The sequence below is a fragment of the Corvus hawaiiensis genome, chromosome 8 (genome assembly GCF_020740725.1).
Source record: "Corvus hawaiiensis isolate bCorHaw1 chromosome 8, bCorHaw1.pri.cur, whole genome shotgun sequence".
Lineage (NCBI taxonomy): Eukaryota > Metazoa > Chordata > Aves > Passeriformes > Corvidae > Corvus > Corvus hawaiiensis.
In genome coordinates, this window is record NC_063220.1 from 24,393,543 (window position 1) to 24,413,823 (window position 20,281).

General features: G+C 39.0%; 1 long non-coding RNA gene across 1 annotated transcript in view; it reads left to right on the forward strand.

Annotated features, from left to right (window-relative positions):
• The window catches only part of LOC125329777, a 146,171-nt gene that overhangs the window by 105,669 nt on the left and 20,221 nt on the right, over positions 1 to 20,281 (forward strand). Inside the window, exon 3 of the long non-coding RNA XR_007205271.1 lies at positions 19,015 to 19,140. This is a non-coding gene — a long non-coding RNA (uncharacterized LOC125329777). The remainder of the gene's footprint in view (positions 1 to 19,014; positions 19,141 to 20,281) is intronic.

Consider the following 20,281-nt stretch of genomic DNA (forward strand, 5'->3'; position numbering starts at 1 on the left):
CCTTCCCTCACCCCGCGCTTCTTCCTTTGAATTGGCGTGTGGGCTGGGCCAGCAGGACTCACCCTGCTGAGCCTGGGGCTCAGGGGTCTGGTTATGAAAATAATCTGAACAGGGTTACCTGGGCAATGGAGAAAATAGCTATGAAGATTTCCCAGGAAATCTTGGGAAATTTCTACCTCAGTTTCCGTTTTTATTTCAATTTTTGGAAGCTGAGCAAGTTTCAGTAGGTTTTGTCATTTATTCAACTGTGAAATGCAGCCAGGATTGGGTGAGCTTTGGGATTCCTTAGTCCCCTCTTCATCCATCCATTCATCCACTCCTTTGTTAAAAAAGAAGTGGTAAACTGAAACCCCACCATAGAGCACCGGAACATTTGAACATCCAGAACCTGAAATTAAAGAACTAAAAGCCTTTTCCTTTTTTCTTTTTTTTTTTCTTGTCGTTGTGGTTGTTGTTGTTGTTTAAAGCACACAAGCTGTTCTTTGAAATATTAGTTAGCACTATTGCCTTGTGCACTTTGAGAGCCTTCAAAATGCAAAAAAACATTAATGTGCATTAAATAATTAATTAAAAGTTAGTCTTGATCCATTGGCTAGGCATTTTCAGTCTTCCAGTAATTCATAATTCTGTTTCCTCAGGATATGTCAATTCCCTAAACTTTTCAGCCTAGCCTGCTTTGTGCCATGTCACTTTTCAGTGTCTTAAAGAAGGAAAATGTTTCTTTCAATGTTACCAAATAAGTGACTGTTAGTGGTGGGATCATTAAAGAGAGACCATGAATATGAAGGACACTGCTGTAGAGCTTTTTGTACTCTGTATTTGCCAGGGTCTTCAATGCAGTATCTTTGGCAAGGTGGTTGGTGTCACAGCTTCATTATGACCTTTTAAAGTGTATTGTGCAACATGAATGAGTCTTTTGCAAATGTACACAGGCTGTGGTGGAAGAGGGGGGTGAATAAATACATTATTATGTAATTTTTAAGTCTCTCTAATCTCTTTCCTTTTTACGCAAGTTTAGCAATTTTACAAAACCCCATTTGAGCTAAATCATGTTAGAAAGAGCCTAATAACAGCTTTATTTCTTGTTATTAAATCATATTTCATTTAGAAAAAAAAAAAGCACCACAGAAACCTTATTAAATAACGCTGTGATGCAACAGTTTGGGACTCACTGGGCTCTTTCTGTGTAGCGTGCAATTGGTACCTGCCAGCAGAACTAATTGAATACAAAAGAGATAATAGAGGTCACAGCATCTGTGTGTGTGCCTAGCTGTGTGTGTGCATATCTACAAATGTATGCACACTGATGTTATAAGCATGTATACATACCGTGGTGTACTACTGGTACAGCATAATCCTCTTGAAAGCAAGATTCTTTTCCCAAATGATCTCTCTTGCTAGCATTTATCAGTTTTATTCTTTTAATGATTGATACTTTTTCTATGATGTGCTATTTGGTACATAGGACTTTATGGATTTAACAGTTTTATTAATTTGAGAGGTTTCCTCTGCACAATAAAACACCTCAGTATGACAAAGGAAGTATCATAAATGAATTGATTTGTCACCTATCAGAATGTAATCCAGCAGTGATTTCATTATTGTGGTTATTTCCCTTCAGTTATCTGCAAATTCAAAATGTGACATAACATCCCTGTATCAACTGACAGAGGAATAAATGCAAATGTGACTAGGGTTCACAAATAACCTTCAGATTACTGGTGCTTCATATTAATTTTTATTCCTTAAGGAACAATATTCCTTGAGATAAACATTTGTTGGAGTATTGTAAGTGAGCTTTGTCTCCCCAGGAAACAACAGAGAAGTTGTGATAAAATTTCAGTATTTGAGCATGTAACACTGATGTTACGGAGGGCTGCATGCATCCAACGTGACATGGTTTCTCTTTAAGACACTTCCTCATACCTGTCACTAAGTGGGGACAATATGTACCCACATATTGTACAAATACAAAATGTTCTTATCACTGTGAATATCTAAAAATATATAGGATGAGTTTTTCAGCACACACAACTGAAGTTTTCAAAGCTTGTAGAACTGACATACAACCAAGATGCTGAATTCTCTCAGGTTTCTTTGAAAGTCCCAAAGTCTATGGTTTTATTCACATATTTACCCTGAAACAGCTGTTTATAAAAGTGATTCAATTTTGATCCATTGTGAAGAGGTAATTTAAGCAATCCTGTGCTGAGATGGACTTGGAACTTGTTACCACAGCCCATGGTAGTGACTGCTTAAATGGCGAATTTTTAAACATTGAAATCATCAGCATTGTGAGATGCACTGAATTCTCTGGGATTTTTATTGCCCAGAAGTCTGGTAAAAAAATTATAGGATCATAGGATCATGTCTCAGCAGAGACCATGATTAAACAAACACAATTATATGTTTTAAAATTGAATAGACACTGAACTAACTTCCTACTGCCATAGACCCAAGCACTTGTGAAGGGAGGTTATTCCTAATGATATAAAGAGTTTGAAATGCTGCAAGGGACCAGGGGAAATGGAGATTTGCATTTCTTCCTTCTACACGAGTGTAGCTTTTCTGCCTTTCACCAGCTCTCTTAAACCTGAGAGCAAGGGAGTGTCACAGAAGATAGTAAATAACCAAATTGTCCTAAATTATGGTACCAGTTTATTGATATTCCACATTTTAATCTTTAAAAGCATTGAAAATAACTAAAAGTAAATAGAATATCTCAAGTAAAATATGAGATAGAAAGCATCAGGTCTGTTTTTCGAGGTTGAGAAACTGGATGGAATTATATAGGAGCACATGCTACTGGAACACTGCACTGCAAATATACAAATACAGCATTTTATCAGGCCAGAAAAACTGTCAGAAAAACAGGTGTATTCATGTCAAGTAATTCTTTCTTCCTGAGCTTTGCTTTCATATACTGTATGTGGTTACACTAAATTATTCATGTACACTAATTCTAGGTTTCATTCATGAGTTTGCAAGACGAATGAGAGACAGGCTCAAACATGGGAAAAATTAATAAACCTGAAATAAATTCAAGGTGAACAAGTATTCCTCCTTTCTACCTTGACTGTTTCGTTTCCACCCTGACCCGTGATCACTAATAAAGGTTTACCATATGTTTGGCATTAAAATAGGCTAATATGTGCAAAGCATATCTTTCAAAGTAATTCTGTGGCAAGAGTGTTTCCATTAGGCTGTGTTTGCACAGGGGGAGGTTTCAAGTGTACCTGCAGCAGGCCAATACATCTGAAAGCTTACAATTTGTGAAAAAATGAGGAAAATATGAAAGTGCCTGGAATTTTCCTAGTATCCTCAAAATGTGTTCATAATCACACATTCACAAATATTCAAAAGGTTGATGATTATCTCCTGGTCTAATATTTCAATTTTTACTCTAAAGAAGACATCGCTGGTCACTCATTTTGTTTCTATTTATGTAATACTGTAGTATGGCTACCCAATGGCACAAAAGATATCCACTCTATCTAAGTGATCATAACAGATCTGGTCAGAATCACCTAAGAACATACACCTCTTTTTTATCTTTCTTTTCTTTGTGTGTGGTTCACATGTTTTATGTCACATAGCAAATAGTTAAATGGTTTATGGAAACAAGGAAAAAGGATAATTTATTTCTGTGATCTGGTATCACTGGGTTTCCTTCATTTTCAAAATAATATCAAACAGTATGAATTTCATGGAGGCAAAACTGAGAAAAAAATAAATTGCATGAGTTAGCTTTGCCAGCATCTCAGCTAGAACAGTATCTTATTGCTCTCATTCAACATAACATTAATATACATATCTTTACAGAGAAACTATCTGAAAATATCAAAAAATGAAGTTCTGAAATGCAGAGTCCAAGCCAAGATAAGTTTTCATTATGAAGGATAATAGTAGCACACTGGTGTCTCATTGTTACAGGCCATCAAAAAACCACAAATGTGGAAAGAACAAACTTAATATTGATTCATCCTTTATTCACTCACAGCAGCATCAAGATACAGTTCTGACCTCAGTTATGTCTCAATAAAGCCAAATTAACTCAGCAAAATTACACCAATTTTAAGCCACAGTGGGATCAAAATCCCACCTTCGGTGTTTGTAACACTGAGTTCTAAGCAAAATCTTTTCAAAGTACTTCATCCTTATCAATGTACTCATCTTTTCATTTGCTTGAACGGTCATCTAACATGATGAATAACATCTAGCACATTTCTTTATTTGTTTATTATTTTATGTATTAACATTTATAATGATTTGTTATTTGTTACTTTTAACACTAACATCTTCTTTTCGTTTTAAAATCTAAGAATTGGCTTATTTTTTCTACATATGGGACACATTACAGATCATACAGAGAAGTAAAAGCAATAGAGAAGAAAATAACGAAAAATATAATTCCCACTGTGATTACATAATCAGTTGTGATGTTCTTTGGTACTCAAAATATCCAGTTTCTGGCTTTTGGATACAAAATCTGCTCCAAAGAAACTAAAGAAAACACTGACCAGCCCTTTGATATGAGCTGCAAATATCAAGAGGGCTGTTTGCTTATAATCATGTCATTTGTCATTAGCACTTCTCCAGCTCTTAAGGAAATCCTGGTTCGTGTAAAGGGAGGTGTCCAAGGTAAATTATCAGCTACCTACAGAAAAGCAGGACCTGCAAAAAAAAGTTTTATTCAGCTGACTAAAAAAAAATCTGTGAGGGCTGATAAGTAACCTCCCATGGGAAAATTCTCCCTACGTACTCAAATGTAGTTGTTTTAAATTTATATGTTTGTTTTGTATAAAAGTAGACAGATTTAGGTACCTCAAGTAATAGAATACACTGCCATCTACCTTCCCTTCAATAAGTCATAGCAGTGGGTAATTCTCTTTCTTCTTAACTATATTGTATTTGCTGTCCCAGTTCCAGCTAGTGCTAAATAACCAGAATATTATGCAGTGTGTGTGTTCACATATTTTCTTGGTAGCTTGGTAGAACGTGACTCAGATGTTTGCTCTGTTCTTTATGCACGTCTCTCAAATCTCAAAGTGACTTGACTCTACAGTGTTGGACAATGTAGTGTCCCCTATCTCCCTGTAGTGTTGGACAGCTTAAAGAGAAAATGCTAACAGCACTTAGAATATTCTGTAATCCATGAGTTACAATAGTCTGTTTAAAATGGGCTTGTTAACTCAAGTCCTATTTAGAACTTTAGCTAATCTGGGTTTCCAGAGTCTTTTGACTCATGTTTTACTTTTACACGCACTTCTGTCTTCTGATTGCAGCATGAAATTAACCTTTCCTTTTCATTTGAATTAATTACATCAGGAATGTCTATAAGAAAATAAGGCAAATAATTTTCTTCCCCACAAAGTTCTGTGTCAAATGAAAGCAAAGGAGGTTTGCGTTTTTAATGCAAAGAAAAAAGTTCCTTTCTGTTCAAGCACAAACTTGGCTGTTGTTTTTACTGGTGCATCAGATCAGACTGCAAACTGAGGTGCTGGCACAGTGGCAGCTGGGGACCAGGCTTACCTGCAGCCAGTCCCCAGCACAGGGGCCAAGCGGCCCTGTGGGGTCTGCAGATGGGAGCAGGGATGTGGAGGTAAGGCCACAGGTCAGCTGGAGTCCTCATCACTGGGTGATAAATGTGTTCCTGAGCTGCCTGTATTTGTCTGTGATCCTTGTCACAATCTCATGGTAAATTTACCCCTGGTAGATTATAGTTTTTGGTGTCCTCCACTGTACAGTGAACAAATGTCACTATGGCTCTCCTGTGAGGCAGAGGAGATAAGTGTCCATGATTAATGATGTGGACACTATCTAGCAGCAGGAGCCCATCAACCTGTGACAACTTTCTGTTCCATGGGCATTAAACTCCTAAATGCTGCCACAGTCCTGCAATAGATTGTAGCAGACAGCCAGGAACAAGGAACAGGAAGGAGTTTCATAACCCTTAAGTAAATGAATTTTACTAGTAGTTATTTTTGCCTCCATTATTTTTTTAGACCCAAAAAAAGAGTTTAGGAAATGCTAATTTCAGCTGCTCCCCAATCTATTCAGGAAATACCAATTGCCTTCTGGCTGTTCCTAGAGAAGTGTGATCATAACTGTGCTTTCTGTTTGCTATTTTATTTGTTCACAAACATCAACAAAGGCCAGTGCTTCTCTGAGATCAGGGCATTTATTTACATAATTTCTGCAGGAACATACAGCTTTGGTCCTGGCTAGGTTTGAGAGAAACAGTGGCTATTTCTTTCTCTTCTAAAGTCTCAGAATTGGCAGATTTTTTAAAAGACAGATTTTTTTTTTTTTCTTTCTACAGATGATCTTTTTTAAAATCAGATAGTGCTGTCAAAAAAAAAATGATGAGTGGAAACCATTTTAAAAAATCTTGACAACTTAATGTACTTTGAACAAAATACTTAGAATTTGCTCTGTAGCTCTCGCTCCCACGAATACACAGCATGAGGAAGCTGAAGCAAAGTAAGCAGGTGGGGATATTAAGGGGAGACTGTCTGAGCATTGTTAAAAATCCAGAGCTGGGCAGGGACTGGGGCCTGGGGCCACTGTGCCCTCTGTGCCCACCTGCTCACAGCAGAGCTGCTGCCACCTCAGGGCTGCTGGGGCACCTGGCTGTGCCTGCCATGGACAGGGCCAGGATGAGTGCTGTCAGGAGAGCAAAGGTTCCTAAGTCTGAGCATTGCCAGATGAGGAAGAAATGCTGAGGAAGAGGAGAGATGGCAAGAAAGGGGAAGTTTTGGCATTTGTCAAAAGTGGCTGTTGGTTTGCTTTGCTCTGGGAAGAGAAGGTATGGGGGGTGTGGGTCTTGGCTCTTTGAGTTCATCTAGAGAGCTCCAGCTGGGTCTTGATGACACATGAGTTTTAGTAAAGACCTAAATACACAGCAAAATCTACAGCCCCTTCCTGCTGGTCCAAAATGCTCCGAGGTCATGGGATGCAGCACAGCTCCCAGGGATGCTCCCTGCTCAGGACACAGCTGTTTCTCCTCCTGGTGCTTTACACGTTTCATTTCCAAGCATAGCTCACAGTCAGCAGGGCAGTGTTCCCTGAGAAAGAGTTAATCTCAAAAGAACAACTTCTCACAACTGGGCTCAATAGATTCCTAGCTTCCCTAAGAGTGCAGCAATGTGCAGTTAGGCAGCTGAGTTTTCTTTTAAGTCACTGTTTCGTTTTTCCGCACAATCTACGTTTTTTATTTATGTGGTACAGCTGTGGATGAGCACTGCTATGGAGCATTATATTCCTTCTCAGGTGTGAAAAAACAGCTGTGTGAGTTATGAATGTGTCATCTTCACTTGAGCGTATTGATACATCCCATATGTTATTGACTTGTGAAATGAATACTGATTGTAAAGAAGAAACATAATGAATAAAATAATTCAGGAAGATCCTAGCAGTAAAGCCTGCAAATAAAATTGTACCATTTTTTTCCAAAGCTCCGGAAAAACAGTCCTACCTGCAATTTTGATATTTTAAGTGCAGAGGCATATATTCAGGGGTTTTCTACTGATTTGCCCCAGAATGTTCATTATAATACATCACAGCAGAGAGAAAGGAGAGAAGGGAAGAGATCACATTCCTGTAGCTTGTCATGATTATTCGTACCTTCAGTAAAGAACTTGAAAGCAGACTCAGAGATCCCAGCACTCCAAAGCTCTCTTTGGGCAGGAGCACTGTAAGAAGGCTGGGGCTCAGCGCAGCAGTCCCCAGTGCTATCTGACACATCGCCTACCGCCGGCATCAGTGGCACAGGGCCCCTTTGGGAGTTGCACCTGCCAGAAGCTACCCCAGCCTCTAATCATTTCTTGATGCATGAAAAGAAGTGTAAAAAAGAAAACTTTCTTCTGTTTTTGCAGCCTCTCTGGCTGCAAGAAACTATTAGAGATACATTCTCTGAGGCACTGACTTGTTTTGTACCCTTAGGCAGTAAAAACCCAAAGACCCTGAAATTGTTCACATACAATAAGAATAGAAAAGCACCTGCTTTTCACCACCAGAACAATCCTGTACTTGTGCAAGTTAAAACTGAAACAACAACCTTAGATGCTGAGAATTCAGGGAGCTTTGTATGTATACTCCCCATTACTCAAGAAGACTTTGACAAAAAGACCTTTGACCTCTTGGAGGTCTGGACGGGGGGTGGAACTGGAGTCATTCTCGGTGCTTCTGGAAGCAGATATTGTTGATTACTGCTGTTGGGACATATTAGCACAATAACAATATCATGCAAAATTTAGAGAGTGTGAATTTTGAGTGTGCAACACAGTGGCTCCCTAACCCTGTCTGGACTTTCTGGGGACAGAGCCAGCAATAATATTGCAGTAGTTTAGTAAGGAGGCATCCAGATTGGACTGCTGTTGATAATAGGAGCGTAGAGGGCTGAGAACTGTGGCTTATCCTTTATCAGTAAGTCCTTTTAGGAACTTATGATGGCTGCAATGTGTTAGTTGCCCCAGACCCTGGGTGACAGGTTTGTTTTGTTGCACGGAGCACAGAGAGCTGGGACATGGAGGCTGACTCTCACAGCAAAGGCAGCCAGTGTAAGAGAAGTGCTAGAAATTTAGAGGAAGAGACTGTGTGAGGGTGTTAAGCCAGGAATTCCTTTGATTCTGTCAATCAATTCCAAAACGATGTATTCACATTTCTAAAAATGCAGAAGTGACTTGGGTGATTTTGGGGGAGGGGAGTAAGTCAAGGTGAATTATATTCCTTCTGCCGCAGTGTAATTCCAGCATCCTTTCACAGTTGTAAATCTCCCTCAGAAAGCTTTGAAATTCTTTTTGAGTGTTAAAAGCTTGGGTGGTCAAGGTCAGGTGAGTTCCTTCCTCCCTCTTTCCCCAGACAATGAATACTTTTAAGAGGCCTACCCTTCTAGTTAGGTTTCGTTATCTGCACTTTTTATATCCCTCTCCCTACAGGAAACAAAGCAGCACATACAGCCAGCTAGGGGCTCCACTGGAGGACTGCATAATTCCTAACACGGATTTAAAAGGGAAAAATCCTCCTTTTCTTTCCTTGCGTATTCCCAGCAGACATGATCAATATCTAGTGCAGCCACGCAGGCGTGGATCCATTCACTCCTGCGTGTGAGGACAGTATCTTCTGAGCCATACCTGCGAATATCATGTTGCACAAAAAACAAGCACCTGCAAACACCTTCCAAAAGAGTAAAATGCTCTGATTTTAAATACTAAAAATCTTTCCTGGGCCATATTCAGGTCCTGCTCCTTTCTAGTTTTTACTCATATGTGTCCAGTTTTGAATACCAGCTTTGATTTGGGAAAGAATAGCACACACACTGTTGTAGATAATAGGACACACTGGGCATTTTGGCAGAGAGCAGCTTGAAAACACTGGCTTGCTCCAACAGTGATTTTAAATGTACAGGATCATGTTCTGAAAGGAAGTTATACCTTTACCATTGGTTACCTTAAAAATTTACTATATGCCTCTGTAAGAATGCCACAGATAGCTGTGTTTCTCAAAGGTTAAACTACAGCCTGCAGCATATACATCGTGTTAATTCCTTTAATTTTTAAAATTCTTGTCTCCCTTTCATTGTCTTATATTGACAAAATTTCTGTACCTTTGAAAATAGAGGTCTGATTATTAGAACCCTTCTCAGTCAGGTCTTGAGATGCTTGTTCATATTATGAAGTAGGGCCAAGGTTTAATCACAATTACCTGCCATGCTGAATATGATTTGTTCTGATCTACACTGACAGGTCAGTTATGGTCATCATTATGTCAAGTTCCAGATACAATAACATTTCATAATGAGAGTAAGTGCACAGACAGTGGGTTTTAAGCAACAGAGTGCACCATTTGTTGTACGTGTGAGAAGAGGTATATCAGGGCACTGTATGTACTAGGCATGTAGAAGGAGACAGTAAAAGCTGTGAATGTTCAAACCCTTCCTGTACTTTATAGCAAAATGCCCATTTAAGGTGAGATTTTATCACCACCACACTGGTTTTAAGAGGTCCTGTTCTTCCAGTGGGGTTTGAGAAGCAGGAGCATTTGTGGACACAGCAGGTATCTTCAAAAAGACAAAATCACAAAGTGCCCAGGTTTCTGGACCTCTTAGAAAGACATCAGAGCTTTTATAAGAGGTGGAACAGTGCCAGAACTACCTGTCTGCAGGATTTATTCTCAGCTCTACAGAGGGTCCTACCTTGTAAATCTAAACTGAATTAAGAATTGGATCCTAAATTCCTTTGGTTTCAGCAAGACTTTGGATCTTAATAACCCTATATTTCAGGATTTTAGTGGTGGATAATCTAACTTATTGAAGAATCTTGTCAGTTATGGCATCATGCCAGTAACTGATCAAAACCTTCAACTTCTTACATATATCTACAGAAGAACCTTTTTTCCTCTCTTTTTTTTTCTCTTCCAGGAAAGACTCCAGAATATTTACAATATAGATAGTGTTGTTTTTTTCAGTTCTTCCTTTCATTTTTCAGGTGTCAAGATAGTTTTATCTGAGCCTTGATTTTTTCTTTCTTTGTGCCTAAGAAGTCTTCCCTCTCCTACCAAGATCTTAGTTTCTATATGGGCTGTTATATGTCAAGGCAAACATCTGTTTCTTAAAGAACATTATAAGCCAGGTTTATCATTTTGGAAGATGTGGATTTCTGAATGTGTGGTGCTGGCATGCACGTGCACCTCCCGATCGCAGAACTCCTCACCTACAGTACGTTTTTGAACTGGTCTGTGCAATGAAGTTATAAGAACAGTCATCATTTCCACAGCTGTCATCCCCTATTGTATCGATGCACAGCACAAGATAAGTTTGAATAGATCTCTTTCAGCACCTCCTGAAAATTAAGTTCTTCCTGTGGAGAAAAACCAGCAGTACCTAAATTGATATTCTGGGATCTAAACTAAACAATTCCATGATTTTATGGGATCCGGATGCTCAAACAAAATCATGGCATATATAAATGAGCAGGCCATAAACACTTACTACACATTGTTTATGTTTGTGGTTGCTCTTGTCTAAATTTAGATCTCATAACCTGGCTGCACAGACGCATCTGGCCAGGCACAATTCCTGCTGTTCTGAGGGGTCTCATTACCTGCCTTTATTAAAAACTGTGAATACTTTTGCTCTAAGTTTACTCTGGCTTTAAGTAGGACTGTTCATGGTAACTATTCTGCACCCTAAACAGTGTTTTAGTGGGACTTAGTCCCAGGCCTAAAGTCAAGGACCTGTTTCAGTGTTTGAGTGACTCAGACAAAACCCACTATCTTCCTAAGTCAAGGTCAATAGCACAATATGATCTGTTGGCATGAAAACCATTCTGACTTGCCCAAAGCTTAGCCAGCCTCCTGGATTAGCTTGGTTTGAGGCTGATGGTACATGAAAAAGAAGTTCTATGGTCCACATCCACCTCATATGCAGCATGGTGACATGAGCTGAGCGCAGTGTGTCACACCAGTACACAGGACCCAAGCTCCCACCTCTGACCTGGCTGAGAGCCACCTTTCCCTCTTGTTTTCTCTGCCTCCCATGCAATTGATGCTCTGTGGGTGCTGTCAGCCCAGTGTGGACGCAGCCCTCCCAACACAAATTCTCCCAGCAACTCCCATCTTTGATTTCCCTGGGAAACTCCCAACATCCTACTGTGTTGTCAGGTCATTTCTAATTACTGTAGAGTATTTGCAAGGGAATAGAAGAAGATATTTCTGCTCTGGGTGTGCAGAAATTATAGAAGCTTAAATCGTACAATGGAAAGGGAAATCCAGGTGTTCTCCAGATGGCAGGAGGAAATTCCAAATGCCAGTAAAGCTATTTGTGTGGGAGACAATAATTATGGGGTTGCTTCAGTTTTCCCTTTGCTTCACGTAATCATTTTGTGCTTGCTTCTTTGAACTATTGAGATGTTGAAGGCAAAATCTGAGTAATTTCCTCTTCTGTCATACCTAACAAGACAGTAGAAAATGTATCACATTTTTAGGATAAATAATAACCGCAGCAGCTCTTAAAGGCTGGTGTCCAGCTAGTAAGTGAACCACAGGTTAAAAGCTTTGCTGCACTGCCAAAGATAAAATGCATCCCCTTTCTGGTATGTCTCTCATGCACAAGTCAGAGTGCAAATTCCTCACTCGAATGTATGGACAATTGAAAAGCAGGCTGGCATTTGCATAGAGGGAATCAAGTATGGAAATTCTCAGTATGACACTCAGAACCTGCTAAAACAAAATGCCCAGCTGCAGTAAAAATGTAGATGGCCTAGGTGACCGTAGCCCTAATTTTGTTAAAACCATGTTTAAACAGGTCATGGAATACTTCTACCATTCCTTTTGCACCCCACATTTCTGTCCTTAGCTTCAAGTGGGAAATGTCATCAGCACCTCCAAGTATATAAAAAAACCTTGCCTGTTTCTACTGCTGGCAGCTTCTTTAGTCTGCACAGATGGGGCACTTCTCTCTGAAAAATCATGCCATAATTGCACAGACAGTCAGCTGTTGTGATTCTGTCCTTGCTGCCCATTTCCCACTCCCTCTCTGCCGGAAAAGATTCCCCTTTTCTGAAGCAGTGTGAAGAAATTCCTCTATTTCTACTGAAAATGAAAAACAGTGAATTCTTTAACTCATTTTTCTTCAATGGCTACTTAACTAACTCCTTTAGACAAAGATGCCACTAAATGGCAATGCTGTCTTTGCCACACCCAATCATTCAAATGTTTGGAAAGAGGCTGTTTCAGGAAGTCTGTCCTGCTAAAGGGGGCTGAGGTATTCAGTGTCCCTCGGAGGCAGTACACACCCAAAAGATGCTGCTTCATCCCCAAACGTGGCTGTCAGTCAAGAGTTTCCTCCACTTGTGCACATGGAGACCCATGTTCTGAGACTCTTCATGAGCTTTGGTTCTTTCATTGTAGCTGAAAACCTCCTCCCCAAGGTTTCTCTTTGTTTTCCTGTGAGTTAGGCAGTATCTAATTAGACACTGGTAACAAGGGGCAAACAAGTAGGTCTTTGCACAGCTGCTCATAACTCACTAAAGTTTGCAGAAAGGGGAGGAATGGTTCTGTGGCTCCTGGGAGGGACCACGGACCAGAGACACTGCCAAAGCCCACGCTGGTAGAGGCAGGAGTTGCCTGCTCTATGTGTGCCCCAAAGGAGCTCAGAGGCACCAGGACACGTGTCTGGCCCTTCTGAACGCAAGCTTAGGAATAATGAAATTTTGTTTCACTCCAGTCTGTGTCTGGAGGCTTTGTTTTTTACTTTGTTCTCTCATTTGATTTAGTTGATTTAGTACAACTGAGAATTTCTGGATTATCTTTCTCCTAAGCATGAATATTATGTAATTGTGCCTGCACTTCTGTGACCTTTCTATGGCTTGTTACAGTTATATATATATTTTAATATCTCTTTCTTTGCTAGGTTCCCGGGTTGACAAATTATTTGCCTTTTTTAGGGTTATGTTTAAATGATATATGCATCATTTGCTTGAACAAATGTCTTCTGCAGTTTTGAAGGAAGGGCCAGAAATAAGTGAACACTACAGTTTCCTTATCCTTCAAAAGGCCATTGGGAAATCGTAAGGAACTCTGTTACTGCTCAAACTTGGAAGTTCCCAAGAAGGTGGTTTCTTTTTCATGTTGAAGAACTTTAGGAAAATATCCTGACCAAAGATTAAGCAACAGACACTCTGGGTTAAAGTTACTCAGTTGCCAAAATATTTTTTCCCTTTCCATTCCCCATGACAGAAGCTTCTACTCCACTCAAAATTTTAGATAGCTAATGTACAGTCCTCAAAAAAAAACCAAAAAAAAAAACCAACAACAAAAACCCAGGAAAATAACTGCCTGAAGAATTTCCACTGGGCTTTAAACAAATGAGGACCTGTTTTATCATTTTGTTTTGTTTTATGATACGTGATTTCAAAGGAGGCATAGGAGTTCCAGGTAGAAAATTCAGACAAAATAGTTGCATCTAACAAAGTTACTAAGACTTTGCAATTTTTTAAGTTGGTTATAATCCAAGATTAACAGCTCATACATTTTTTAATTATTTCTCTGTGTGATATTTGTGTTTTCTCTTGGATTGATGTTTTGATAAAAGGGATTTGTGAAATTGGTTATGTTTCTTCATCACAAAAACAGACGTTCTCTTCAATTCTTTTTAAAACTGTGACAAACATGTTAATCTATAAAGGTCCATCAGTCCTGAAAATTCCTATATTAAATTTTAAAGAGTAAAATTTTTAAGGATATTTCATCCATGTTTCATATCTGTACTGAAACCAGAAGTCAGAAGTGCTTAATATGCTTAGAGATCTCATAGTAATTGGCTCTTTTCTCAAACTTGGAGGGTTTGGAGCATATGTTTTTCAGCTTGAGATAGATTTTCTTTAATCTGGTGCTAAGGTGAAGTATCATGTAACAGCATTAATGTTATGATTTACTGGAGCCCATTAAATCCAATTCATCATCTTATATATTTCCATTGCAAATTGGGTGTCTAGCTTCCTTTATAGCTCAGTTTTCAAGCATCTTGAAGTACTGAGAAAGCTAAACTGCTCACATGATTTAAATACAGGAACTGAGCAAACTTTTAATATATTTTTAAATTTATTTTCACGATTATTTGCCTTGATTGAGGAAATGAACTTTAAAAATGAGACTGTAGAATACCTGCCCTTAAGCCTACTAAAAAAGTCTTTGTGCCCGTTCTTTATCTAGCATGAAGAAATTGTCACTGGCTGTTTGGTAGTCCATGATTTTTAGTTTTACTCCTTCAGGTTTGTCGGTGAGAAAATTCCAGCAGTAAATTAAATAATCTGTCTGAAACTACAAAGCTGGTGAGAAGTGTTTTATCCAGTTTTACTTGTCATGATTAAATTTGAGTTCAAAAAAGATGTGAAGTCAGTATGTAATATCAGAGATTTTTTTTAATACACTTTTTGGTGCATTTATTTATAATAAAAGCATTTATGTGTATTGCAAACCCCTTAATAAAAAGTCTTCAAAGGTGATGATTTAAGTCTGATCAGCACTTGTCCTTATCTTATCTCAAAATATGTAGTCAGAGGCAGTTCAGTATCCCAGAAATTCATAAATGTGCATTCATAAATGAATGATACCTCTTGGCAGTCTGGGCATTGACATCTGTGGTTTAGAACAACTCAGAGAACCTCATCACGGGGGCAAATTCTGCAGCTGAACATTTCTGTATGTCAATAACAGGAGTAATGGGAAGGCTTATATAGTTATATGTGAAAAGTAAAATAAAAATAATGGAAAATAATATTGAATTTATGCTTTTTCTTCACATAGAATGATAATATTTCTTTGCACGGTTCTAAGGTAAAAATATTTTTTATAGAAGGGTTATTTTCTCTTGTGAATCACAAAGAGAACATATGGGGGCTGTTAAGGAAAAACTGCAGGTCTATTAAATTTACATTCATATCAACATTAGCATTAAGACTTTGGGACTCATTTCTCATTTGCTATGATTCAAATGTATTCCATATTTTACAAACGCTTCAAGGCTGTTTTTTTCTGCCAGAACTGTGAAAAGTGCCCAGAGGGTAAACAAGAATCAACAATTAGCCTGTAGCCAAAGCCTCCAGCCTCCAGTCTGGATTAGGACTGTTGAGAGAATGTCTGTAACAAGTCCTCAAGATCCCAGTCTTTTCAATGTATTATTCAAAACTTGTATTACTATCAAATTGATAGGGAGAGAATGGCTGTTTGAGGGGTAGACATGAAAGTGCCAGAGCTTGCACCTCCTTTTCCGTATTTGTAGGTAACTTTCTAACTTTTTGAAAGAGTTCTAGCAGACTTTCTTGAAATCTGTTTTATTATTCCACTGTACTTTGGCTGATAGCTTGTGCAAGTGACCAATAAACCACTCAAGTCAGCACAGGTGGTTTCTGACAGCAGGATCTGACATTACCTGAAAGTGCTGTGACTGAAGGTAGTGTGCTTTGCTAATAAAAACCTGGGGAATTCTAAGGTTAATAACTGAGTCTAGGCCCAACCAGAAATATATTTTCCATACAAAATATATCCTCCATTGTTCTTTGATAGTGCTTTTACCACTTAAGCTCTGCTGGAGCAGTAGAACTCTTGAGTCCTGTATCTCCATGTGTCACTTGGCTGTGTCCGTCCATGATTCTATGAAGTCAGGATGAGCATAAATAGCTAACAGCATGTACTATGCTTCCCTCCTTGGAAGAATTATAAAGAAAATAGGCAGACACTGCCTTGCCCAACAATTTGCTCTTGGTTCTCTACCCAACCCAAACAGCCTTTCTCTGGGATTATCCAATACTTCAGGAACCACAGAGGTTCAAAATCTCTTGTACCAGAGAAGAGTTGGGTTGGAGAAGAGATCTCTACTATCTCCACATATGACCAGTGAAGATGTCATCTCAGCACTTGGGGTTAGTAATGTTTGGTCAGAGCAAGGATTAAAGGATTTCAAAATCCTTTCCAATACAGGAAGAAACAAAAGGGTTGGAGGATTGATTATTTATTAATTTAACGTTTTTTGTTTCTTCGTTTTGTGTGGGATTTTCTGGGGGGCTTTTTTAGATTTTTATTGAGAAAGTAAAAAGAATTAAAATAAAAAATGGCTTAAAACATGCAGGTCTTACTTCAGCAAGTGCCTTAAGAAAAGAAAAGTATACCCCAGCACAAAAAGCACATGTGCATTTTGCGGTCAAACCTCCTGAATAATAAAAGCTATAGACCTTGACCAAATAATTTCAGTGACATGTTGTGTAAATTCTCTAGCTCCTGAAAACTCCTCAATATTTTGGAAGAAAGTAGCAGAAAATAGAGGACAACTCTGAGCCCTTCATATTTTTAAATAAACTCAGTTTCCTCCTATTCATTTCATATTTCCCACATGAGAGACGGAAGCCCTATCAAGTAAGTATCCAACCACAATTTAGAGATTGAGGTAGGAAATAAGTAAAAAGGACTACATTCCTGTCATTTTCTGTTGCTATGATCCTTCTCCTCAAGACTGCATGAGATGTGATGCAGAATATACCAGATAGGGCCCTTGTGAGAATAAAGGAATTGAATATTGCAAAGTGGTGCAATGGGAGCCATATATAAATGCTAAGATAAATACAGATTTGATAAATTACTAGCAAAGGCACTGGAGGGAACAATACAAGATGATGCAGTCAGGCTTTTTCATCTCACTTTCACGACCCTTAGAGAAGACATGGCTTTCCAGAACTCTGCACCTGAGGCAAGATGTTTTAGTCATTTTATACATAATTACCCCTTGAGACCTCTCAGATTCTAGGATAATAAAATGTAGCTCTGGGTCTTCAAGTGTGGTGATATACGGATGTCCATTTCAGGATAAGAAAAGATGCAATAGGTCCACATTTCTTAGCTCTGATTGCCACAGCTAATGTGTGTAAATGTACTGAGAAAGCATGGTTTTTGTAAAAAATTCAGCTGAGCTGCACCTCCCACTCAGTACTGCAAGGGTTCGCTCCCAAGGCTTCCCACATGATGGTAAGGCAGACAGGCAAGTCGTTGGGATTTGCACTGAAGACAGCTCCTATGGAGCTGAGGATTTCTCCCAGCTATCTGTGCTGAGCAGACATTTACCTCAGCTTTATGTATACTAGCACCTAAAAACTAATTTAAAATCAAAGATTTCAGGCAGCTAGTGAAAGGAGAATAGTCATCTTTGCTCCTGACATCCGTGTTTCTCAGAGCTGTTAAGCAAAGTGATAATTTGCTACAGAGGAAGTATACCAGATAAAATACATTTTTACAGGAATATCTTTATTAAGGAATACTTCTATAAAAGCTATTTTGTCTTGCATCACTTTGCCTGACAGAAATATTACTTACACTAAAATCCTTAATGTGAGATGCCCTATAAAAAAGTTGTTTAATTTAATAACATTCATTGTATTAGTTCTCCCTAAAGTAATCACATTGTTGAGAACACACTCTGTGTACCTTTATTTGATCTGGGAATAAAATTATCCTGTCTTTACTTTAGTATCTCCTTCTTATTCTTTCTAGAATAAATAAACATGAAGCTGTCACTGCAGAGCAGGCACTGCCTCTCCCTGTTATAAACCTTTTGATTTCTGTGTTGAGAGAATTTTTCTGCACAATAATCCGTTTAGAATATGCTTGAAGCACTACATTTTCTTGCTTTCCTGTTTCCCATGTAGATACATGAGTAATCACAGAGAGTTCCTGCTGTCCCAGTAGATTATATGTCCTATCAAGTTTTCTGTCCTTCTCATAGAACTGATCAAGCTATTTATCATGAAAAAATTATTTAATATATCAGGTACTAATTTTAGTATAATTGTTATTACAGCAACCAAAGCCACCAGATGGGATATTTGAGCTCTTTTATATCAGTAAAATATACTGCAGCCCTCTGTTCCATAAAGTCTTGGTTAAAGGGCTTGATTTGTGCACAGCTCACCTACGTGGCCAACAGAGCTGCTGAACCCTTGTTGTGTCTCCTGTACTGTGGTACAGACTGTCACATTAACCAAGGGCTGCAACACCTCCTGGGTAATTACTGGAGATCCTGGCCTAGAATATGGTGGCTTCTTGGCACTGCCAGCCAAAAGATCTCAAGCCAAAAAGCAGAAAGCCCACAACTAAATCCAAAAGCTGTGGAATAACTGGGTCTTTCCCAGCCAGGTGGGAGCATGGTAAATCCCAGCTCAGTGTTATATCCACTCATCTCTATGTCTCTTTAATTTTCAACAAAGCTGTAAACATGGATTTAGTGCACTGTTTGTGTACTATACACAGGTACTAAACATCAACAAAATTCTTGTTAAAGACAGAATAGAAATTCCTGGCTTTATTTACTAGAAAAGGGTGTATGAAATCCTGAGATGTAAGTGTTGTATGCTTTTCATTCTTAAGAAACACTGAATTGCATGGTTTCTTAAAGTCCAAACTGGCAGTCTGTTTGAGACACCACCAGCTTTCAGGAGGGTTATTTAATCAAAATGTTATTACTTGCAGGTTTCCTTCTACCTTAGAAGACACAAAGCTCCTTGTTGCAATGTTTTCTGTTAGTGACTGGATACCTCCAGGGGCTAATGAGGAGATGTAAAACCACAGTGAACCCAGTGACCATTTCAAATCTAGGTGAGTAAGTATTGTTCATTTGATATTTAATCTTGTATCTGATCAAAGTAGGTATTGTTCATTTAGTGTTTAGTCTGGTATCTGTCTGATAAAAGCATATGGGGAATGAGTTGACAGCGTCACTGCAATTTGCCAGGCAGTTGTAAGAAATCATCTTCCAAACTGAGGTATTTATGTGGTAGCACCTATGAAGAAGCTAGCAACTCTACAGGAACAGAAATCCTGTCAGCATTAGTCAAAGGACTGACACACTCAAAGGAAAAGAATAAGCACCCTGGGCTTATTCCTGGTTTTCTTTGTAAAGAACAGCACTTCTTTGTTCAAATAACATCTGAGAGCTTAGTTTAGGAGGAAAGGAGGTGGCTTTATGGAGCAAAGAGAAATCCACATCTTCAGAGCAGATGGAAATTCATGTATCACCCATGTACAGAGCACATGAGGCTAATTTCAAGCCCTGGGGAAAACAAAATACCAGAGCCTCCAGCACCTCTGTGCCCCATCCCCAGCCATTGAGGAATGTGGTACAACTGCAAGGTTAAAATTAAGTGGGCCCTAAGATCAGGTTTCTCATTTCTCATAAAGACAACATTTAATTTTATTTACCTCTAGCTGATATTTGTCACTGTTGAGAGGATCACCATCAGGAAACAGTCAGGCCCTTTCCTCACCCTTTGCAAGACTTGTGTTTATCTCAGTTTTAATCTTCCTTTGCCATAATTCAGAGACCTGTATGTCCATTCCTTTCTTAAAACCACAAAAGGGGGCTCACAACCCAATGTTTCTTTGGTACCTTGAGAAGCTTCCTGTTTTCTGCACTGCCAGGAAGGGTAGACCCTCTGCTCTTGAGGTTTGGTGCCCGAGCCCCATGCACTGTCACCAGAGCCCGACTGACAGCAGCCCCCACTGCCCCACAGGGCAGCTTTGCCCCAGCTGTGAACTTCCCAGGGGCTGAAAATACAGCTCAGTGTTGACAGCTGTCTCAGGCTTGTTAGCCCCATACCATCCATGTTTGGTGTGGGGAGAACTTTAAATTTTCCTTTTTTTTTCCCTAATTCTCTTTAAGTTAGACAAACTGTAAGTGAATGGATATAAACAAAGAGTGAGTAGTCTGTGCAGTATAAGAGCAAACATTATAGAATAT